At 45.8% G+C, this 24,816-nt stretch overlaps 1 protein-coding gene across 1 annotated transcript in view; it reads left to right on the forward strand.

Annotated features, from left to right (window-relative positions):
• Positions 1–9,828: 9,828 nt before the first annotated feature.
• DNAJC4 (DnaJ heat shock protein family (Hsp40) member C4) overlaps positions 9,829–24,816 on the forward strand; it is an 86,887-nt gene continuing 71,899 nt past the window's right edge. Inside the window, exon 1 of the mRNA XM_048512159.1 lies at positions 9,829–9,951. The gene's annotated coding sequence lies outside the window, so the exon portion shown is untranslated. The remainder of the gene's footprint in view (positions 9,952–24,816) is intronic.

The following is a 24,816-nucleotide window of genomic DNA, read 5'->3' on the forward strand; positions in this document are numbered from 1 at the left end:
AAACTGTAGCCCTGGGCAAAACCTGAGTTGGATGCCCCCCCCCCCCCCATGGGCGGCCACTCCACCATGACCAAATTTCTTTTTGCACCAGGACATTGGTGCCTGCAGGGGGTGCATCTTTAGACATATCAGCACCAGATGATACCCTGAAATTTTGGTGCCGATACATCCAAAAATGCACCCCCTGCAGGAACATCCTAGAAATTTGCCGAAGAATCTTTGTTCTGCATTGAGTTTTCTGCATTGCTGTCAATGGGGGTTGCAGGCTGTGGGGGGCACATTTCACAGAGCCACAGTCTCAAAACTTTCAGGGGTCTGCATCAGGAGACTGCCCTAATCAGTACCCCCCAGTTTGAGATTGCAGTCTGGTTCAGGGGGGCCAAGAGTTATGGATTTCAAAACTATAACCCCATCTCCTATTAGCTCCCATTGGAAACAATGGGGGATGGGGCACCCCCTTTGGGAGTCCATAACTTTGGACTCCCTGAACCAAACCTCACCAAACTTGGGGGGTAGCATAAGAACAGTCTCCTGATGATACGCTGAACTTTTGGTGCCGCTAGCCTAAAAACTGCGCCCCCTGCAGGCCATAAATGGAAAACCACTAAAATACCCAAAAAGAACCCAGCATTTTGATGCCCCCCACAAGGTGATGCCCTGGGCAGCTGCCCACCTTGCCCAATGGGCATTATGCCAGTGTCAGAGATAATACAATTAGGCTAAGCAAAGCCTGTTCTGACAGATTTTAGGAACTCTCCAGTCACAGAATTTTTCAGTTAGTTTAAATATTTTTAGCTGAGTTGATAATTGGATTTTATCTCAGACGTTAATAATGTCATCCTGAGCAGAATTAAGCCATTCGTAAGTCCAGTGGGCTTAGAATGGTATAACAGTCTTAGGGTTTCACTGAGTATACCTCAGGTTTGGTCCCAAATAGTGTTGCCAACGTCCAGGCAGAGGCAGGAAATCCCCCAGAATTACAACTGATCTCCAGACGATTACATAAACCGTTGAGGATGCAATTAAAACATTTAGTCAATTTCTCCTGAGGAAAATGGCTGCTTTGGAAGGTGCGCTGCATGGCTACAAGGAACTTTACCATATTTCTAAAACATGTTTTGAAAACAGCCCAACAGGGAGAATTATCCCGTTTTCTACCTTCGCTAACCAGCCACATAGGAAACAACAGGACTTTATGATTTTTGGACCTAATGGAATTTCTAACGGAAAAGCAGACCCAATTAGTAACCCCCTCTCGGCACACACAAATAATTAGAAACCCACTCTCGGGAACTGGTGAGAACCTGCTGGATCCCACCTCTGGTCCCACCTTCCTGATCCTCAGGAGACAGCCCTTCAGCTCCCTTGACAACAGGGCGCCTTCTCCTCCAGCACTTCCGCTTAGCAGGCCTGACTGAGTCCATTGTGGCGAGAAAACCCCTCAAGAGAATGGGGTTCATTGTGCCACCCCAGAGAATGAAGTCACTGTAACAGTTTTGACAAAAGTGGGTTTTGTTGGCAGGTGGCACCGCACCCTCTCCTTGGCACCGTTTCCACAATTAGCACTAAGCAGTTGTGGTCTCTGGTGATTTGCTTTAAGGAGCGCTCATGTCACGGAAGACAGGTCTGGCAAAGGTCCTGACATTTTTTTTATCCTGTATTTTGCTTGCATTTCATTTGCGTATTTTTGTGAAGCAGCTTTGGGACAGTTTGCGTCAGCAATTATTAGCCTGAACTGAATATTTAGATCACAAGTTTCGTGAGTGTGAATGTGCGTTGAGCCAGGATACTTTTGCAAGAGACACACATGAGATGGGAAAGCTGTTCTTTTGATGAAGTTCTTGAGACAAACGCCAAAATGAGAGGGCTATAGCCTGAAGCTTTGAGTCTTCCTTTCCAAGCTCCAAATGTATGATTACTCTGACAGGCTTTCAAATTATAATTCTGAAACTTTAAAAAGCTTGGTCTGTAGGTGGAGTACGGGCACCTCAGTATGACCATCTGGATAGATCAGTGGTGGCGAACCTATGGCACGGGTGCCAGAGGTGGCACTCAGAGCCCTTTCTGTGGGCACACGTAAACAGTTCATCATGTGGGGGAGGGGCGGAAAATCACCCCCCCACATACACACATCTAGGCTAGCCTGGGCACAATCCTTTACCTGGGAGTAAGCTTGGTTGCTGGCAATGGGGCTTGCTTCTGAGTAAACCCTCCTAGGGTCATGATTCACCCATTCAAAGTGTTGCACGGTTGCTTCACCAAGCTTGCTCCCAAGTAACGTGTGCCTCGGAGCCAACTTTTTTTCTAAACTAAAACCTCAGTATTCAGGTTAAATTGCTGTGTTGGCACTTTGTGATAAATAACTGGGTTTTGGGTTGCAATTTGGGCACTTGGTCTCAAAAAGGTTCGCAATCACTGGGATAGATGTATTGTCAGAGGCTTTCACGACTGGAATCAACTGGCTGTTGGGGGTTTTCCAGGCTGTGTGGCCATGGTCTGGTAGTTTTTGCTCCTAACATTTTGACTGCATCTCTGCCTGGCATCTTCAGAGGCATGGCACCATAAGGTGTGTTTCTCTCCATGATACAGAGAGAAACACATCTTACTGTGACATGCCTCAGAAGATGCCAGCCATAGATGTGTGCAAAACCCTAGGAGCGAAAACTACCAGACCATGGCCTGGAAAACCCACAACAGCATATTGATAGAGTTTTGGCTTTGGTGGGGCGGGGCAATTAGGAGAAAATTCTAATGGATCAGTTTGTGAAGTCAATAAAACCTTTTAAAAATCTGGCTCATGATATCTATCAGCAACAACATACCTGCTGGGAGATTTTCAGCCCAATCCAAGGGCTGCTGACCTGCTGACCTCTGGAGGCAGGAGCCCTGGTTGGCTTCTATGACAGTGAGGATGCTGGGCCAGATACACCTCTAGCCAAATGTAGTTCTTTGTAAGAACAAGTATTTGGCTCTTGGGCAGGTATTTGGCTCTTGGAGCCAACATGAGGTCACACTTGTGCTTTTACCCAATGTACCAGCGTAAACTGGCACTTATGCTGGTAGGGAGGATAAACAGAGAGGCAGGTCCATGGCACCTAACCCAGAAGAGGGCTGCGGCCCCAGAATTATGCCAGCCTAAACCTGGCGCTGGTGCAGCTAGGGATGGACTACGGGGGGTGAAGCTGACTTTAGTCAGCTTCCACTGGGATTTTGGCCCGGGAACACCAGTGGCATAAGTCTGTTTTGTCCTATGGGGATTCTTTGGCAGTTGGGGACTTTCTTTTTTTCGCTGCCTCCCCACACTTCCTGGATCCTCTCTGGAGGTAGCGCAACAGTGGTGACATCCCTGGCTGCCTCAGCCTTCTGAATTAGGCTGCTTAAAAAGTCAATGAGCAGGAAAAATACTTGACTGACTGATGTTTAGGAGCTCTGTTACTTCGTGATAAGAAAAGGCATCTGCCTGTGATCAGAAATATTCCTGCACTGCATCCATACATCCTGTTGGCTACTGTGCTATCGCTGCATTGACGCAATCACTGCAATGGGATTTTTTCCTGTGTAGAAAAGCCAATCCAGTTGGAAATTATTGCTACAGTGCAACTATATTAACTCAAGTTAATTTTGTGGCAGGCAGCTGGCGGCCCTTGGGTGACATTTCGGTAATATTAGGTAGGATCATCATTTGACCCTTTCTTCTAATGGATTCAAAAGGTGGGTAATATAAATTTAGGAACCATCTCCCTGCTGACCTCTGGAGGCAGGAGCCCTGGTTGGCTTCTATGACAGTGAGGATGCTGGGCCAGATACACCTCTAGCCAAATGTGATTCTTTGTAAGAACAAGTCCAAGAACTACATGGGGTTGCATGCCCTGTTTTGTTTCATGTGGCGTTGCCAATTGTAATTGTAATTTTTTGTGTTGGCCTTACTCCTGGGCTTTTAACAACGGCCAGACAGCACATAATGCTAATCAAGTAAATACTTTCCATCCGCTTGCTGATATGCCAGGAAAAGTGTTACTTTGCTAAATTTCCATGTATTAAAAGGCAAAGGAATAGGGCCACTTGCAAAAACGAAGAGAAGAAATAAATTGGAAACCTCAAGAGCCAAACTTGCCAGCCCTTTTGCCATCTGCTTTCCCTTTAGGAGAAGCTACATATTCTGTGTACTGCTAGCCTGCATTTGGGATTGCTACCCTCACCCCTCGAGTTTTTTCTTTATCATCTACACAGCAGGTTGGCATTCTATAGATGCAGCTTTTCCCATCATGGCGTTGGGGGAAGCAATATCTGTTATCATAACAGTTAACATGCCTAAGAAAAAAACGTGACGGCAAACTACGCTGGCCGCAACAGGCAAAAAGTCAACGAATTATAATTCCCAGCATGCAACAGTGGGAGCTTCTCCTGTTGAACTCCTGCTTGTCCTAAGAACTGTAAAAACATATAAAACAAGTCGGGGAGGAGAATTGCGAATATATGGATATAATATTTGTCAGCTATTACATAATGTAATTACATAAAACGTTCCTTTTATGTTATATAATAGAGCACAGCTGCTGCTCAGCCTAGACTGAGATCACAACAACTTCCAGGCCAAGAAGATTCAGAAAGTGCCCGGATGTCCCTTCCCCCCGCCCTCTACCGAAAGGGGCGGAGCCAGAGCCGGCAGGCGACGACGAGCAGGAGGCGGGGGGCATCAAAATGGAGGCCGAGCCCCGCGCGCCAAGTGTGAGTCTCCATGGTAACCGCCGCGTCCCTCATCATAACCACTCCCTCCTTTCTCCTGCAGCGTCGCCTCATTGTTCTTTTTTGGGGGCAGGGGAATTGGTTTAATATTCCCTTGAATGACACCCCAGCAACACCCTTCCCCCCCGTTTGTTTTCCACGCCATTCAAAACTACCATTGTTTTGCCCTTGTGGACCGTCCCCCTCGCTATTAACCCCACTTCCTCGTTCCTTAGACTGTTCCTGCACTCGCCATTGGGGTCTGTCCCCCTTTTCTACCTCGGAAACGTGTCCTTTGACTTCTAGTTCCTCCTTTTACATTTTGACCCATCCCCCTGCTTAACTTCATATTTTGGGAATTTTGTTCATCGTGTGGAAAGGGCTGTGGATGTGGTTATAGTTCTGTGAAGCCATACCTATGTTGTAGTGTTATATGGGGGGGGGGGGTTTACAGGAATAATCCTATAATTATGCAGGAATTATATATAAGAATCCCCCTCCCCAAACAATAGCAATGTCACACGTTTGTATTAGGAGCAACCAAATGGGTACAGTGGGATGAATTAACTTTTGGGGGCCTGAGATTTTCAAGCTTCATTTTCAATTTGATATATGAAAGTAAGGGAGGGAGAGAAATGCAAACTTAAGAGCATCGGGAGGTGGGGGGGGGGGAGAGAACTGGCTTATCTACAGGGACCTTCAGTCAATGATAAATTCACATTTTTAATTTATTTTATTATATTTATAGGCCCCCTTGCCTATATTCCAACTGGGGGTTGGCAGCTCTGGAGATTTGATGGCATTGCACCCCCCTCCCTTGGGGAAGCCAGAGTTTGAAGAAGGGAGAGAGCTCAGTGGGGGTGTGATCCCTTAGAGGCCACCCTCCAAAGCTGCCATTCCCTCTAGGGAAGCTGATCTGTTGTGTAGCCCTGAGATCTTTTCTAATCTTGGGAAAATCCAGACTCCACAGGGAGGTCTTATCAAACATACAGTGCAATCCTAAGGAGATGGATTCAGGTGGGTAGCCATGTTGGTCTGAAGTAGTAAAAAAAAGCTTGAGTCCAGTGGCAAGAGCAACAAACTTTATTTCTGATATAGCTTTCATGTGCATGCACACATCTTCATTCATTTTAATGAGTTTAGACTAGATAGAAGAACAACAGAGGATGTCTTTGATAGCGTTTGTTGCTATACCGTGTCTTAGAAAAAGATGTTAGTAGGATTGCATATTCCTCCACCACAGAACTCAACATGCCGGGCCTCCTTTGTTGCAGAATGCTCCGACTGGGTCCTAGTGCCTACGAGTTTGCAAAAGGCAAGTATTGGCAATAGTTGTTCATTGAACCATAAATACTCTTGTGTCAAAGTGCTGTGTTCAGTAATGCACAAAATAATGGTTTTGACAAAGGCAGTGTGTAAAAATGAATGAAAATTCTCATATTTGTTCAAGACTATATTCTAATGCAGAAGCATTCCATTTTCTCAACTGTGAACCTAAACTGACTGTACTAACATCTTTATCTTGGAAAGAGTGTATAATATTTTAATGTCATGATGGGTATCAGACTAGGACCAAGGAAATCCTGCTAAAAAGTTAATTGAATGACTTTAGACCAGCCAGCCACTGTTCTTCAGGCTAGCTACCTGGCAGATAAGGCGTGAAGATAAAATAGAGGCCATGAAAACCATGAGAGTAATTCTTCTCTGTCACGGCCTAACTGCATGTCACTGAGTTTTGAGGATAAAATGGAAAAAAGGAGAACCATCTTGAGCTCTCTGAAGCCTAGCGGGGAAAAAATGCCTGGCCCCTTTAACAGAGGTTTAATATGTAGAAATGGGCATGTGAAATGTTTCATCGCATAGAGGGCTGATGGGAATTGTAGTTCCTGAACATCTGGAGAGCCGCAGGTTCCCTACCCCTGGCATAGAGGAACCGATGTCCTCCTAAGTCTCTGTTAAAGGGGCAGAACATTTTTCTCCAGGTTACTAGGAACTATACATTGGAGGAAGGGCAGGTATAAAAACATGATCATTATTATGACTGTTATTATGATCGTTATTATGACCGTGGATCTTGTTCCTAATGTTTCGCCTGCATCTGTGGCTGGCATGTTCAGTGTATCACAGAGGGAAGTCTGTTACAGCAAGATCCACCAGACCACGGCCACACAGCCCGGAAAACCCACCAGAACCAGTTGAATCCGGCTGTGAAAGCCTTCGACAGTACATTAAATATTAATTTGAGCTGTGTCCTAAGGGGATAATTTATTATTTATATAGTATTGTCAGCATTCACAATGTTTCCCAAAGTAAGATAGGTTAATTGAGGTCCTTACCTAGGAATGTAAAATTTCAGAAATTTTAAAGCCAGGAAGGAGCTGTTTTGTTTCCTAGGGGGGAAAATGAATTTTTAAAGGATTTTTTAAGGAAAAAATGAAAATCTATGTAATACTAACTTTCCTATCAAACCTAAACCTATTTTGTTGCTTAAATATAAAAAAGTATAGCTATCATGTAAAATTGTATTTGAAAAATTTGTGGAATTAAAAGTATTAATCTGCAAGCAAAATTGCAAAAAAAATTTGAAATGACAGAAAGGTATAAACCACTACACCTATTCTATCTTAGCATTTTTTCAGTGCTTTTTGAAATTTTTCAGTTTTACCACTAAACTGGGGGAGAAAGATCTTCAGATTTTTTCCATGCTGTACATTTTAAGTTAGTAAAGCCTTGTATTAAAAATCATTGTATTCACTTCAAAGAAAAGCTATTTCATTGGAAAATTGTGTCAGAAAAATAAAACAAAGTACTCAGAAAAAAAGGAATTTCCCCCAGTGGAATTTTTCCACTTTTCTTGGGCATTCACATTTCTGTACCTGCCCCAAAGAATTTATAAGGTGTGAAGATAAAATAGAGGCCATGAAAACCATGAGAGTCATTCTTCTCTGTCTCAGCCTAACTGCATCAGGTCACAGAGTTTGGCTATATGGGAATAAATAACAGTGAGCATCTGTGATACAGCGAGAAGTCTGTTACACACTGTGTTACACCTGGACACAGAGGTGTATCACAGAGAGAAGTCTGTTACACACTGTGTCCAGGTGTTTACTTTGGGTGTATAGCCAGACTTCTCGCTGTAATTACACCTCTGAAAGATGCTGAAACCACGGATACAGGCAAAATCTTCAAAACAAGATCCTGGGACCACAGCCCACACAGCCCGGAGAAACCCACAGCTAGCCGGACGAGATCCGGCCATAAAACTGGCCTTCAGCAATACTGAGACACTTGTTTGACACCATTTATCTATTTTTTTACTTAGCAAGCACTGGAGCTTCATAATTTGGTCTCCCAACCAACTACTTAGGACTGTCCTGATTAGCCTCCAAGATCTAATGAGTTGAGGCCAGGCTGGGGTGGGATTGTTGAGAGAGTAAAATGGGGGTGGTTAGAACCAAGTACTTAAAAGATCCCTGGAGGAAGAGAAGATGCCAGTAATAGATGTCTTCACAATATTCTGTTGACAGGTGACCAAATCCAAGATTTCTTCTGATAGAATTTGTACCTGCTTGTATTATTCCTGTTGTAATCTGTCTCCCCTGTCCTACAAAAATCCTGGTTTTGATGGGGTGGTTTAGTATTGCTTATGTAGAATGGCAATGGGTTACAGAACGTAATCAAGGCCACATAAAAGCAAAGGTCAGATTAGTTAGTGAAGATGCCCACATCCTGCAATTCCTGCTAGGAGAGAGGAGAGCCAAGAGCAGTAAGGAATGAATGTGAGTGCTAAGGAGTCATCTGTTCTCCCTCTTTGTACAGAACAAGACTTTTCAACTATATAGCAATCCTTGTAGAGTGGGGAGGCCAACCCCTAGAGCATATAAAGCCAAGATGAACCAGTTTCCATGCCCTTCCTGATGTTTACGTTGCAGTTCTACTTCTTCCAGGTGTTGAAGGATTTTTTCCCTCCTTGGAAGTTTTACAAAGGGGACATAACTAAGTTCTACCCACTGCCACAGTGCAGTATAGAATTTAAGGTTTGTGCTGAGTAAAGAGTGATTTCTGGTTTTATTGAGTTTGTAGAGGTGTGGGATGTGTTTCTTATATAAAGAATTGCAAATTAGGAGTCCACCACAAATTAGATACAGACCTCTTTAACTTTTGCAAAGCACTTTGGTCTGATAGCATCTGCAAGTGCTTTAGAAACACATCTAGCAATCCCAGTTTTCCTCAAGTTGCATGGGTCATGCAAGGAAAATCACTGTGACTATTCCAAATGTACAACTTTGAGACAGACAGCTCTTGAAAGGCTGCCATTCAGAATAAGAACCAAAGTAGCCTTTTGAACAGTGCCTTTTAACTAGCAGCCCACCAATTCAGCTTCTCTGGCATGGATCATAGAATCATAGAGTTGGAAGAAACCACAAGGGCCATCAAGTCCAACCCCTTGCAATGCAGGAACACACAATCAAAGTACTCCCGACACATGCCAACTCCAGGTTGGGAAATCCCTGGTGATTTTGGGGATGGGGCCTGGCGAGGGACCTCATCAAGGTATAATTACATAGAATCCACCCTCCAAAACAGCCATCTTCTCCAGATGAATAATGATCTCTGGTCTGGAGATCATTTGTAGAAGCCAGAAATGGAGTAGAAGTCAATCTATTGCTACCAAATCTTGATCCTCCTTGATCTGAGATTTCAAATGCCTGAGCAGACCAGGTGCTTGGGAGCAGCAGCAGCAGCAGCAGAAGGCCATTGCTTTCACATCCTGCATGTGAGCTCCCAAAGGCATCTGGTGGGCCACTGCAAGTAGCAGAGTGCAGCATTAGATGGACTCTGGTCTGATCCTGCAGGCTCTTTCTTATGTTCTTATGTTCTTAAATCTCCAAACCATTCCTGCTGACTGGCAACCCTTCATGCAGATGAAAATCGTTCTCTACCAATTAATTGATTAATCTACTGGTTAAAACTGGCAGGCCTGTTGGAAACATATGCTCCATCCAGCTGACTCTTTTTGTGGGTTGGTTATCTTGCAGCTACCTTTACATTCTCACAGACTATGTTTTCCTTCAGGGCATTTGGAACTTCTGTTGCTCCTTCCCTCAATGACCGATTCTGATTTCAATGCAAACTACCTTGGTCCCAGTGCTAACATTACAGAGCTGTGAAGACCTTTCAGGGTGACAGGCCAAAACAATACAAGGAACCGAGACTGCTACTAAACAGAGTGAAGAGCAATTTTTTAATTAGAGGCTACATGCTGGAATCTAACATTATGCTTCCGTAGACATCACTTCTGTAAAAATAGAAACATCCAGTCACACTTTTTATAGTTGCATGTGATAGTTTTCATATGCTCTGAATTTTATAGTCTTCATTCCATGTGGTCACTTTTCCGGGAACTCTTATTTCCTGTATCGAGATGGAAGTTGAAAAGAATGCGTATCCCCCACCGCACCATCTAAAATAAGGCATATAATGTATGATTCCCATTTTACTGGATGAATAAGTGGAGTGAATCTGGTTTGCCCAGAGCTATATGACTGAGTTGCCATATGAATTTGGACCTCCCTGTTCCATGAGCATCTTGGTGTCCAGAGCCGCCAGCCTCCAGGTGCAACTTGCAGTTCTCTTGAATTTATAACTGACCTCCAGACTACGGAGATCAGTTTCCCAGGAGGAAACATTGGTTCCAGGATAAATAGGATTTCTGTAGTGGATACTTTCAGATTTCCATTTTTCCAGTGGTGTTAACAGAGATGAGGAACAATTGATTGATGGTCGCCTGTAAAGACACTCAAGACTAGAGGTCGGCTGGCGGTTGAGAGAGTGATGAGCCTGCTGTTAGTTGGTATCCTCTTGTGGGCCTTCACATCCGATTTTTCTCTTTAATGCTAAGAAAAATCCGAAGACAATTTAGAAGACAATTAAAAAAAAAAACCTGAATAGATGTGAGGCAGAAAATGTAAAGTTCGAATTGTGGGAGGAAAAGAACACACATGAGGGATTAAAGGACTTTGAGCAGCAGTGGCATAGTGACTAAGAGCAGTGGCTAAGAGCAGGTGCACTCTGATCTGGAGGAACCGGGTTTGATTCCCAGCTCTGCCGCTTGAGTTGTGGAAGCTTATCACAGAATTCAAAGTTCAAGCCTAGAGCACTTCCCACACACTTGTCGTGACACCAGGCTGAGTCACAGCTTCTTGGAGCTCTCTCAACCTCACCTACCTCACAGGGTGTTTGTTGTGAGGGGGGAAGGGCAAGGAGATTGTAAACCCCTTTGAGTCTCCTTCAGGAGAGAAAGGGGGGATATAAATTCAAACTCTTCTTCTTCTTCTGCTGGATGTGACATCACCGGATGTCGCATAATGCTCCTGGTGAGCTGCCTCCCATCCCCCGTCTCTGCCTTCCCCAAGGACTGCCCCCCCCCCCAACGTCCAGGAGTTTCACAAACCTAAGTTGGCAGCAGTCCATCCGTTGAACTATAGTTGCTTTGACTGTTAATTGTTTAGGGGAGCTCAGCAATGGATGTTTCTGTTTTACTACCCGATATTATAAAAATCATTCTAAGGTTGTCTAACTGCGATAGCAAATCCCAGAACATTGTGGACTGGTGACTATCTTATTTATTTTGCTTGCTTGCAAACTACCTTTTGCCAAATGATCTTAAGGGCAGTCTAGAAAATATTCAGCAAAACAGACTACATAGTAAAACATAGAATCATAGAATTGGAAGGGGCTATTCAGACCACCTAGCTCAACTGCCTACTAAGTGCAGGAAAGCATCCTTGACAAGTGTTTATCCACCTGCTGCCAGACAACTGCCGGGGGAGGGGAGGCGCACACTGTGTCCCTAGGCAGGTGATTCTACTGCTGAACTATTCTTACTGTAAACAGTTTTTTCCTGTTATCCAGCCAGTACCTTTCTGCCCATAATTTATACCCATTATTGCAAGTCCTATCCTCTGCTGCCAACAGAAGAAGAGTAGATGAGTTTGAATTTATCCCCCACCTTTCTCTCCTGTAAGGAGACTCAAGGTGGCTTACAACAAACTTCTTTCCCTTCAACAGACACCTTGTGAGGTAGGTGGGGCTGAGAGAGTTCCGAAGATGGTCACCCAGCAGGAATGAAGGAGTCCAGAAACACGTCTGGTTCACCAGATAAGCCTCTGCCACTCAGGTGGAGGAGTGGGGAATCAAACCCAGTTCTTCAGATTAGAATCCACGTGCTCTTAACCACTACACCACGTTGGCTCTCAATGGCTCCCTGCCCTCCTCTGACAGCCTTTCAAGAGATTAATCAGGTCCTCCTTCAATCTCCTCTCTCCAGACTAAACATTCCCAAGTCCCTCAGCCTTTCCTCATAGGGCTTGGTCTCTAGGCCCCTGATCATCTTCATCATTTTTCTCCATACCCACTCCAGTCTGTCCACGTCCTTTTTGAAGTGAGGCCTCTAGAACGGCACGTAATACTTAAGGTGTGGCCTGACCAATAAGGTGTGCAGCGGGATATGACTGCCAGTTGCAGGTTAATCGCGTCCCCGTTCTTTTAAGAGAGACCATATTAGCCCATAGCAGAGATTAGTACCAGTAGAGGGAGGAACCCACCAAACAAAGATCAGAGTTTGGTGATTCAGAGGCATACACCTCTGTTTGTCTCTTGACATAAGTCGGCTGCAACTTGATGGCACTTTTCACCATGCGATAGAGAGAGAGAGAGAGAGAGAGAGAGAGAGAGAGAGATATTATTTATTTATTTATTTATTTATTTATTTATTTATTTATTTATTTATTTATTTATTTATTTATTTATATTCTTTAGACTTTTATACCTCCCTACTCCAAAAGGGGCTCCGGAGGGCCAGTATACAACATATAAACGCCGTTACAATCATAAGATGGCTACAAAACCTTTAAAAAACAATGATAGAAACAATAGAAGCTAAGTATAATAAATATAATAAATGCACAGAATTATAAATATAGAGTGGAAACCGACAATCCATTTTCCAAGTCCTCTCCCCAAGAGGGAGGGACGGCGAGTCCCAATTAGGTGGCTTGGCCCAGATAAAGGGGCCAAAAGGGGGGAGGCACCATCCCAGCCTCGGTTCCTCCAAAGGCCCAGTGGAGACAGCTCAAGTCACCCAGGCCCTGCAGAACTCACAGAGGTCCCACAGGGCCCGGACAGCTGGAGGGAGAGCGTTCCACCAGGCCAGGGCCAGAGCCGTAAAGGCCCTGGCCCGCGTGGAGGCCAGATGCATCATCGAGGGGCCAGGAACCACCAGTGGAATTAGCCTAAGCTGATTTGGGAAAGAGACATTTACAGGGGACAGCAACAAGTCTTGCGGTCCTGAAGACCGGTTTGTAGAAGTACTGCCCGTGTACATCTACTGTCCCTTACAGCATCAAACTAATTAATCTGACTGATAAGCATTGTGGAAACATTGGTCTTCAGATCTATTCTTGTTCCTGAGGGAGGGAGTTCCATAGTTTTTTTGGGGGAAGAGGGGGAAGCATAGCAGTTTTGCCAACCAAATGTTTGCCAGGGTTGGTTTCCAGAGGAAATCCCCCATGCCATCCTCACATACTGGGTTGCCCATGTGGACCTATTTTGCCCAGGGCTTCAAAGGTGAAAAGCAGTTATATCTATGGTGGCAGGAAGCATAGGTGAAAATGGCGTAAAACAATATATAATCAGAAGCCGCTGGGCCGGCTTTGAACCTCTGAGGGTTGCTATCTGGTCCAATCCCATCAGAGAGGGCATATGTTGATATTGCCATGTTCACAGCTAGCAACATATTTTGAGCAGTTGCGAAGTGCTTTCAGTATTCAAAGTGCTTTGCACGCAATATCTTTTTGTAGTCCTTACAGCAGACCTGCAAGTCAGGCTGCTGTTACAAGTTTTGTATTAAAAATACGGGACTGAGTGTGTACAGCTTGTTTAAGGCTACCAAGCAAATGTATGACGCATATTTGAATGAGGGGACCCCCCCCTCCCCCAGATCATCGCTCATCTTTTAGTCTCTGTACTTCGGTAGCTCAGCCTTGGAGGCTTTTTGGCCCCATCTTGCTCCTGAAGAAAAGCAGCAGAGGCCTTCTTGGGTCTAACATGAACCTGGCAAGGACGGAGCCCTCCTCAACACCCTCTGCAACATAAACCAGCAGGTTTTTACTCTTTGTGCCTAGTTGCCTCTGTCACAGAGCAGATCTAATTCTGGCCCGTAGCTGGATAGGACAGGTCCCCTGTCATCCTACTTTATGCTACTGTGGGAAGGGCGGGAACGAAATCTGCAGTATGTTGTTATCCCATTTTGTACCTCTTTGATGGAATGGTTATCAAGCTTGCGAGAAAGCTGCAGCTGCGTTTCCTTTGTTTGTGACATCTTCCTGGAGCATTGTGCAAACAGATACAGATGGGCAGGGGCACAAAGACAGCCGTAGGGGGCACGGCATCTCCCTGGGTGTGCCCTCATCCCTCCCTTTTTGAGCACTCTGTGTTATGATTTCTCTCGTTGCCAGCTGCTGTTTGCAATGATAAGGGTGTTTTGATGGACCTGTGCCATGCCATGGGGCGCTAACTCTTTTTTTTTGGGAAGTGCCAACATTTCTATGACTGTAGAACAGAAGAATTGTGGCTTCTTGGGATTACTGTGGGGGTGAAAGCGATAACAGACTGCGTTCTTGTGCTCAAAGGATGGTGGAAACTATCAGTAGCAAGTGCCAGTCGCTCAGTGAGTGAGCAATGCCTTCAAGTCTGCAACAGGTCCAGAGGAGGGCAGCCAAAATGATAAAAGGTCTGGAATCCATGCCCTACGAGGAGAGACTTAGGGAGCTGGGGATGTTTAGTTGGGTGGAGAGAAGGTTAAGAGGTGACATGATAGCCATGTTTAGATATTTGAAGAGATGTCATGTTGCTGAGAGAGCAAACTTGTTTTCTGCTGCTCCAGAGTCTAGGAGCAGGAAAATGGGTTCAAGGTGAAGGAAAAGAGATTCCACCTAAACATCAGGAAAAACTTCCTGATGGTAAGGGCTGTTCGTTAGTGGAATGCGTTACCTCGAAGTGTGGTGGAGTTGCCGCCTTTGGAGGTTTTTAAAGAGAAGCTGGATGGCCATCTGTCAGGAGTGCTTTGATTGTGTGTTCCTGCATTGCAGGGGGTTGGGCTCGATGGCCCTTGGGGTCTCTTCCAACTTTATGATTCTATATTCCTTGAGTGTGGTGGCCAGAAATGGCCACATGCTCCCAAACCTCATTAGTTCTCCTATAATTCTGGATGACACTCATATTGGTCTGGTCCAGTGTAGTGCTTCTGACGTCCTTGACCCAGAATACCTTCCTGGAATTATTTAACACAACTGTTCAGGCCAAAGGTCCCCCAGTCCAGCATTTCTGCTGCATTCTGATCAACCAGATGTCTCCGGAAAGTCCAAAAGTAGAGTAGAAGACACCTGCCCTTCCCTTGTTGGTTGCTCCCTGGCACTTGGCGTTAATCAATTTAGATTCATTGGACCATGATATTTTTTTCGCCTCCCCCCACCCATCACTGATCCAAACCGCCCAGAAATACTTCTGAAGTTGGAGTGGGAAGAAAGAGAAAGTCACTTTCTGTGCATAGAAATAATTGTATCCATGAGAGAGGCGGCCCAGTGGTTCTACCAAATCCAGTGGCAAGCCTAAACCTCCGTGGAGTTTGTCATCTACTATGGAAGCTTTGGAGGCGACCAATGAAGACTCAGGGTCGTTCATTTTTCCTTGAGGCAGGCAACGGCAAACCACCTCTGAATGTCTCTTGCCTTGAAAACACCACCGGGGGTCGCCATAAGTCAGCTGTGACATGATGGCAGAAAAGGAGACTTCTCCGTGAATTTCTGTTTTTACAGCTACCCAAAATGTCCGTCACGACATCACACCACAGAAAAGTTCATGTGTGAATTATGCTGTGTGAAGAATTATTTCCATTTGTCACAGGCCCCAGACAGGGTTCACCCATCGGTTTCCAATTGCAGGAGGGAACTTTTTTGCCCAGTAGCCGAAGCGCCCTGGCCGGTTCCTCATGGCAGGCGGCAAAGGGAGCTTCAAGAATCACCACAGATCTGGCAGCATTGCTTTCAAAACCTAGGTTTGGAAGAGTCACAGGGCAGAGTCACATGCTCCCAAACTCCACGGATTCTGGTATAACTCGAATAGCAACATACCGGTAACAGAGACAGCTGCCTTTCATTTGAAGTGAGCATGGGCAAGACCTGCTCAGAGAGGATCCAGCAGAGTTCAGAATCAGGACAGGGGTGGGCAGAGACATAGGTCGCTGGTGCACAGAGTCAGAGCAATATACGCCCATAAACCATTTTAGATGCCAGGGCTTTTGTTGGGGCATAAATTGTAGACTTTTTAGTGGATGGGGGCGGGGTAGCTATGGGATGTTAGTCTCTTTTAGTGTAATCTTTTAAAGAAGAAGAAGAAGAAGAGTTTGGATTTATATCCCCCCTTTCTCTCCTGTAGGAGACTCAAAGGGGCTTACAATCTCCTTGCCCTTCCCCCCTCACAACAAACACCCTGTGAGGTGGGTGGTGCTGAGAGAGCTCCGAGAAGCTGTGACTAGCCCAAGGTCACCCAGCTGGCGTGTGTGGGAGTGTACAGGCTAATCTGAATTCCCCAGATAAGCCTCCACAGCTCAGGCGGCAGAGCGGGGAATCAAACCCGGTTCCTCCAGATTAGATATACGAGCTCTTAACCTCCTACGCCACTGCTGCTAAAGGTGATTTGTATGCCTCTTTGAGCCACAAGGAAAGGTGGGATATAAGTATTTCAGTGAATAAATTAATTAAACACTTGGGCGGACCATAAGACATCTCAAGCACAGCTGAGCGGGTAGGCCATTCTATGACAGGAGCAGGCTCCATTATGGCCCATGTAGCTGTTTGACTTCAAGGTCAGAATGCCACTTGAGATAATCCCAAGAGTATTTGCTAGCACCTGGGATACAGTGGAGAAGTTTACCATTTGGAGAGTGGTGGGCACAATTTCTCTCGGTTTATGAGGAGATTATTCCTAGAAACCACTCCATGCTATCCCTATTTCACAGAGTATGTGCTGCATCACAGAAGGAGGACAATGTGTAACAAACAAGTGATGGTCTGAGTCTTGTGGCTTGGGCAGTTTATGGGTCCCTGGGCCGAGGGCCACAGAGAATATTGTAGGTGGTTTCCCAGAGCCACCGCTCTTGTACCCTGTAGAACTCACACACAGTTATGGCTGACTAGTTTAAAATTCTTACAGCCCCAGGAGTAAGGTGGAATTTTTTTCTGTGGCTGCTTTACTCTGCAGGACTTAATCAAACCCTGCACGAGTTAAACTTGGTAAGATCACTACACAGGAGGAAATGCTTCAGAAACCAGTCCCCATCACAGTTTCGGCAACCTACGTGGGGTTAAATGTAACAGGCAAGAAAACAATCCAGCATTGTTTGAACACATGGGTACGCACGCTGTGGTCTTCTAAGCTGGCACATCGTTAGCAGCAGTCAGATGTTTGGAGGGGGTTTTCCTTCTCTTTTTAAAGGACTTTTGCCTCGAATCTCTTTGGTCCTAAATTCCTGCTTTCTGCTCAGCCGTGGAACGTCTCCCTGGGGTGCAAGTAACCTGGTCCAGTTTAATAGGTGGTGCTTTCAGGGTGATAGGATTATTGTAAAAACAAACGGCCTGCGGTTTGCAGCTGCTTTGTTTGCTTGTAAAAAAATTTCGGGAAAAGAGAGAGAGAGAGAGAGAGAGAGAGAGAGAAAGAGAGAGAGAGAGAGAGAGAGAGAGAGAGATGGTTCCAGCTGTAAAACTGGAGATGGCCCTGTTCCCACTTGGCCCTCTGGCCAAAGGCAGCAAGCATGCAACAAGATTTTTCAAATGAGCTACTGCCTGAGTGGGAGCCATTCTAATTAGCATTAGTTTTGATTAAGTATTTTAAAAGGATTGCCCTGCCAGGAATTGGAAGACACTTTCGAAACTCACAATAAGCTTTGTAGGATACATCCCAGATAGAAATATGAAATTAGTTGGGGAGGCCAATGACAGAATCTTAAAGGGAGGGACGCTCCAAACTCTTTAGCCTTTGCTAATGTGGATGCTCCGCTTCCCAAACCAACATATGTGCCAATTTCAACATGCCCTGCCGCCACATTCCCATCCTGCTTGCTCAATACAAATGTAACTCTGCAGGCCAACTGCGGGTTTGGGTTTTTCACTAGTGGCTCCGGCAGTGTGGGGGAGTTCTTCCCCCATTATTGCAGCGGTATGTGGAGTGTTCTGTGCCCACAGATCAACAAAAATTGGGAAACAACAACCAAGGGGGAGGCAGGAGACCTCCCCCCCTCCTGCAGTTATGAGCCCCTTTGCATTCTCCTTTATTTTTAATAGCTATTCCCCACAGTTGCTGGGAATATTGGGATCCTGAGTTTGGCCCTTAGCTATGTTTTGTTTTTCTTTACCATGGTGAAGTGTTAGGTGCCATATACCTAAACCGTGTTAAAGGATTGGCCCTATTTGCAAACCATGGTTAGTATATACTACTGCAGTTAAATGCAGAATGCCTCTATCATGGGCAAGCTACAAGATTCCATGGTGGTTCCTCACAGCCCTAGGTTTGACATTTTTGCTTTGGAGGTTAGCAAACAGGTCTGCAGTCTATCCCAGCAGCAGACCAGTGCTTGGATCACTTCAGCACCTGACAACTGGTCATAGTTAGCATTAACCAGGGCTGAAAAATTATTCTACTACTTAAGAATAGAGGGCTTTAGATCTTTTTATGGATGGAAATGGAAGGATCTGATTGATGGGCTGGGGTACACTTTCTACTGCAGCTAAAGTTAAGCAGATGCCGGCCCATTTAGTCCTCTGGGTGGAGCACTGGCTTAAAAGAATCAAGATGCTTAACAGCAGGCTTAAAGAAGCTTAGCAGATGAAGCTTAGTAAAAGCACATTGAAGATATGTCCCAAGATACACGCAAACATAAGCTGAAGCAGAGATGTTATCTGAACCCAAGTCTCATGTATTTGTCTTCAGGACCACCCTAGTTCTCATTTTGCTGCAGCAATCCATGGGTGCTAAGTCTCTTCTTCCTGTGCCATGAGGATTTCTTTTCCAGGTTTTTTAGAGAGTCAGCCTGGTGTTGAGGTTATGTGCAGTAGACTGTAATCTGGAGAACCAGGTCTGATTCTCTACTCCTCTACATGAGCGGTGGACTGTATTCTGGTGAGTCGGGACACATTCTCCACTTCTCCACATAGAGCCCTGCTATAGGTGACCTCGAGACTAGTCACAGGCTGGCAAGTATTACTTCCACTCTCACTTCCATGGGGTGTAATTTGTAAGCTCCTTCAGAGGCAATACCATATTTACTCGTGTGCCAAATCCCGAGTTTTTTCAGCACGGTACCTGTGCTGAAAAAGCTCCCCTCGACTTATACACGAGTCAGCTGTATTTAAAAAAATATTTTAGGGTTTTTACTTTGTCGGCCGCCAGGGGGAGCAGTTTTTAGGCTAGTGGTAAAGTTTGGTTCAGGGGGTCCAAAGTTATGGACACCCAAAGGGAGTGCCCCCATCCCCCATTGTTTCCAATGGGAGCTAATAGTAGATGGGGCTACACTTTGAGGGTCCATAGCACGGGATATAGGCTCAAGCTTCACTAAACTCTAAGGTAGCATCATCAGGATAATCTCTTGCTGGTCTCACCAGCCAGGTTTGAGTGATGTTTGGTTCAAGAGTTCCAAGGATATGGATCCCCAAAGTGGGTGCTCCCATCCCCCATGTGTTTCCTGTGGAAGCTAGCAAGTAGTGAATGGCGCTACACTTTTGAGGGTCCAGCAACTTTGGACCTCCTAGACAAAACTTCACCAAACCTAGAGTAGTATCATCAGGAGGGTCTCCTAGAGGTACTCTGAAATGTTGGGCCACTGCTAGCGTAATCATTATTCCCTGACAAGTTTGTGTAGATGTCCCTCCCCTAAAATGGCACACCTGCCATATCAATTTTTTAAAAGGTATGGCCACACTAAAAATAATGAACCGATTTCTTCAAAAAACACTGGGGTGATTCATGAGTCCTGAAAGTGAACAGGCATGTATTCTAGGTACCAATGAGTACAAGATCCATTTGTTTTAAAAACTCTTCCTTACCTAAAAGCTAGGGTTTTTGTAATGCACAAAGTTATTGTTGATAACATTGTTCTTGGTGATTTTCTGCTTTCCTTTACAGAGCTAGTTTACACTGTTTTTCTTTGAAAAAATATTCAAAAACATTTAACCTACTGATGCCTCAATGTAATTTTATTGGTATCTATTTTTATTTTTGAAATTTACCAGTAGCTGCTGCATTTCCTTTATAAACCACGAAGTTAAACTTAGTTTCTGCCCGGTTTTAATGGTAAAAGGTGGGTTGCCATCATGTAACCCATATGCTGCCAGAATTAAAACATACAGGGGTATATATAGTGATCCTCAAAACCAACCCTGTGACTTATGGATTCCTGTTTGTTTTCATGTATACAATGCTCACTTTATTTGTTAACTGTTGTGGGGCTTTCCAGGCTGTGTGGCTGTGGTCTGGTAGTTTTAGCTCCTAATGTTTCTCCTGCATCTGTGGCTGGGATCTTCCATAGAATTATAGAGTTAGAAGAGACCTCAAGGGCCATCAAGTCCAACCCCCTGGAATGCAGGAACACATAATCAAAACACTCCTATCAGATGGCCATCCAGCCTCTCTTTGAAGACTGAGACTCCACCACACTACGAGGTTGTGCATTCCACTGTCGAACAGCCCTTACCATCGAGAAGTTTTTCCTAATGTTTAGGTGGAATCTCTTTTCCTTCACCTTGAACTCAGTACTCTTGGTCCTAGTCTCTGGAGCAGCAGAAAGCAAGCCTGCTCCCTCACCAACATGTAATCCCTTCAAATATCTAAACATGGCTATCATGCCACCTCTTAACCTTCTCTTCAACAAACTAAACATTCCCAGCTCCCTAAGTCTCTCCTCGTATGGCGTGGATTCCAGACCTTTTACCATTTTGGTTGCCCTCCTCTGGACCCATTCTTGGTTGTCAATGTCCCCTTCCTTTATCCAATGCCCTTAAAGGTCCTGTCGTGGTAAGATGTATTGTTTCTCTCACTTGGCACAGTGAGGAGAGCATTATCTGCAACATGACAGCATGCCTCTGAAGATACAGTACACATACTTGCAGCCCTCAAAAACCCACACAGCCAGTATTGATTGTGGCCGTGAAAGCCTTCAATCTTGTTTGTTGTTATAAAAATATCACTAACCCCCTGCCTTTCCAGTCTTCAAGGCAGGTAGCAAAAAAGTTTCTCATGAAGCAAACTATTTTATTTATGTAAACATTTTCTAGCTGCCATCTACCCAGATTGGTTCCCCAATGCGGCTCGGATGTATACAGTCTCAAACCACGTAAAATTGAAGCAAGAAAGCAGGAGAGGCCTGTCAGAACAGGGGTGGGGAACAGTTAATACCAGAGGTGTATCTAGGTGTGAAATCTGAGTTTTCCACACACACCCCCGGGTTCCATTTTTCCTAGATACGGACGGGGGGTGGGGGTGGGAGGAATGAGATCGAGCACCCAGGTCTACCGCCCAGAGCAGGCGATGGGGCCCAGGTCTACCGCATGGAGCTGACGCTGAGGCCCGGGCACAGGGGGAGCCGCTGGGTGCAAGGACTCGGCAAGTGCCTGCCACCTCCCCCCCCCCCCCGGTGTCTGGCTGGTGTGCGCCCAGGGACATGTGACCCCACATGTCTCCGTGAGTGCTCCACCCCTGGTTAATACAGAGTTCTAACTCTCCAGCAAGTACCAGAAATAGCCAACCCCAGTGTTTTTTAGAAACTCTTGGAAAAGCATGTAACGCCTTGACTTGGAGCTTGCACACTAATGGGGTAGGAACCAGATGGACCTACCCAAAGAGGGGGACTTCTCGGTTTCAGTGCCACTGCAAGAAAGGAGCTAATCCCCAGTAGTTACGCTGCATTATCAAGGTAGAACTACTTGGAGTGTATCTTGAGAATATACAGGAGCAGATGGTCCTTAAGGTATCCAGGATGTGTATTGAGACAGCTGAGCAAATGGTACCTTGCTGGAGGCCGCTCACCGAGTCACGGCCTGGTAAGGGCCAGCCAAAATGTCTCTGCTACTCAGCACCTGGCAGCTGACCTCCTGTGGCCCTTTCCAGGGAGACACAGGAAGGGCCGTGCCCTGGTCCTCTTGGTTTGCCGTCTCACCACCTGCTTTGTGACAGGAGCTCTGGGCCTTCTGACAAATGGTTTGGAAGCTTTCACTGTAGCTTGTCTAAATGCCAGCTGTGCCCGCTGCAAAAAGGTATGAAGTCGATACAAAGAAACGCAGTGAACTGTGAGAAGACATTTATTACGCTGCTTCTAGAGCTGCAGGACTCTGAGGTTGCATTATGCTACGGCTGGCCCGTTCTCTTTCTGATAGAAAAAGATACCTTTCCCTCAAATGTTATACTCTCTTTGAAAAGAAAAAGAAAATATGATAGATAAGCGGAACTCTGGCGAAGCTATACACCTCCGCCGGACACTGGGATCAAACAGCAGGGAAGGATTTTTGATTATACGCCGGTTTTGTTTTCCTTGCCATCCCAAGAAAGAAAGAACTTCTTTAATTCACATTCTGCTTTCCATGTTATTATACCTACGCTTGGCATGGCCTTGAAGGTGGGCCACTGCCCTTTGGAGTTGGGCAAGGGGAACCCCAGCCATGTTGGGTCTGATGATGCTTGGAGAGCAGGAGACGGTTCCAAAGCTTAGCATGATCATTGAAGATGACTCCCACCCCAGCCCCCGCTGCAGGGAAGAGGTGGGGATGGGGAATTCTTGTCTGTGATGGGCAGACATGTTGGCTGCTTGCCAAGGGCAGCTAAATGGTGTCACCTTCTGGGTGAAAGGCTCTTTAACCCCTGACTGACTCTGTGACTGGAGGGGCTGCAACATAGGTGGTGTCACCAGCCGCTTGCTCCTGTGCACCGGGCCAATGAAGACAGCTGCTCAGATCCATCGATGGGAGAGCTTGGGCAGGGCTGGTGTAGTGATTAAGAGCAGGTACACTCTAATCTGGAGAACTGGGTTTGATTCCCTTCTCTGCTGCTTGAGCTGTGGAGACTTATCTGGTGAACCAGATTAGCTTGTGCACTCCAACACATGCCAGCTGGGCGACTTTGGGCTAGTCACAGTTCTTCGAAGCTGTCTCAGCCCTACCTGCCTCACAGGGTGTTTGTTTTGGGGGGGAAGGGAAAGGAGAGAAAGGGGGGATATAAATCCTCCTCCTCCTCCTCCTCCCACGACTACTACTACTACTACTACTACTACTGCTGTTCCAGATATCGGTGCTGAAGTATCAAGGCCTTCTGCCTGTGAAGCCTGATTTTCTTGCCTCCTGCAGCAGCCCCTAAATGCCCCCAGAAATTCATTTTGTGGGGTCCTCATTCCCCCACCCAAAGGATTTCTGTTCTGTTGTGTCTTGTATCTTCAGCAAGACCCAAGCCTTATGAATGAAGTGAATGTACAGATCTAGTATGGGCTGATTGCCCTTTCTGCTTGAAACATGGCCCTTTTATATAATCACTGACCAGGAAATACACGCTCTGCATCTGAGCATGCTTCCTAGAACTTGTAGGGACACCCCCCCCCCTTCCCCGCATACCCAGAACTGCCCTTTGGTAACTCTCTGCTTGGCATCCTTTTATCTGTTTATTTTTGACCTGGTTAACGGTGTAGAATTGATTTAGTGGGCCCCCGCGCTGTAATGAGCCAGATGGTGTTTTTGCGAACTCTGCAGTGAGAACAAATAAACACCTAATAGTGCCGACCAGGCAGAACTATGGCAGAAGGCAGGGAGGGTGTCTGTGTCAGGGCGAGGAGGGAGAAGAGGGAAGCATCTGGCCCACCTGGGCGCTGTGAACTGGAGGGCACTGGCTGGAAGTGGCATCTACAGGGTGGTGGCCGTCCACGTGGCTGGCAAAATAACAGCAGGGTCAAAATGGTCTGTTCGCCCTCAAGGAAGCTTTTGGCTTGGCCTGGTTTTACATTCTTCCATTCTGCTTTAACTATTTTCCTGGTTTTCTCTCTCTCTCTCTCTCTCTCTCTCTCTCTCTCTCTCTCTCTCTCTGACTTTAAAATGTATGTGTGGTGCATGTGGTTTTATTGATAATTTTTAAAGATTTCTTTTGTTCTATTGTCATGCTTTCTGTCACATTTTTTGTCTTGCCCGTACTCTAGGGAATTCAGGACAGTGCGTAAAGATCTTCTCCCCACCATCATCAGCACCCATTTTATTCCCAGTATACTTTGAAGCTGTTTTAGGCTGAGAAAAGATGACGTGTCTTTGTGGTTGAAAGGGGATTGACACCCAGATCTGCTGCCCCAGGAGGGCTCAGGTTACAGGATGGGTAAATTTCCGTGGAACATTAGGAGAAACTTCCTAATGGCAAGAGCAGTTTGACAGTGAAACCACTGACTGAAGTGGGGGGGGGGGGGGGGGAACAGGCAGTGGAAAGGTTCAGTTCTGCCTTGCTGGCATCTTCAAGCGGAGACATCCATCTGCCCGTAATGCTTTAGCTTTGGATCTGCTGCATTGAGCAGCGGGTTCAACTCAATGGCCTGCAAAGCCCCTTTTTAACTTTATGATCCTCTCCTCCCTCCTTCCCTTCCTGCCACATTGCTATATTTTAGGTGCCAAGAAATCTGTTCCTTTTTCGGCAGCTTTTGAGCCAAATCCAGCTTTTTAGAACTGCCCGAGCTTTTTATTGTTTGGCTGTTAATGCTGTGGGTTTTAGTTTGATCGGCTGATTTGGGAAGTTAAGGGAGTTGCTGTGTGTGTTCTGCTGAAACTTTGCAAGCTGCCTTGGGGCTTTTTGTGCAGAACAGTAGCCTTTCTGCCATCTCTAAAGGCTTAAACTGTGTGGGCCACCCAGTCAAACAAAGCCCCCCAGCTACAAACGCTTATGCTTATTTATTTCTGATTTATATCCTACCGCCAAGATGTCCAACTCTGGCGCTTCAGATGTTCATGGACTACAATTCCCATC

Source organism: Sphaerodactylus townsendi, linkage group LG01 (assembly GCF_021028975.2).
Source record: "Sphaerodactylus townsendi isolate TG3544 linkage group LG01, MPM_Stown_v2.3, whole genome shotgun sequence".
In the NCBI taxonomy this organism is placed as follows: domain Eukaryota; kingdom Metazoa; phylum Chordata; class Lepidosauria; order Squamata; family Sphaerodactylidae; genus Sphaerodactylus; species Sphaerodactylus townsendi.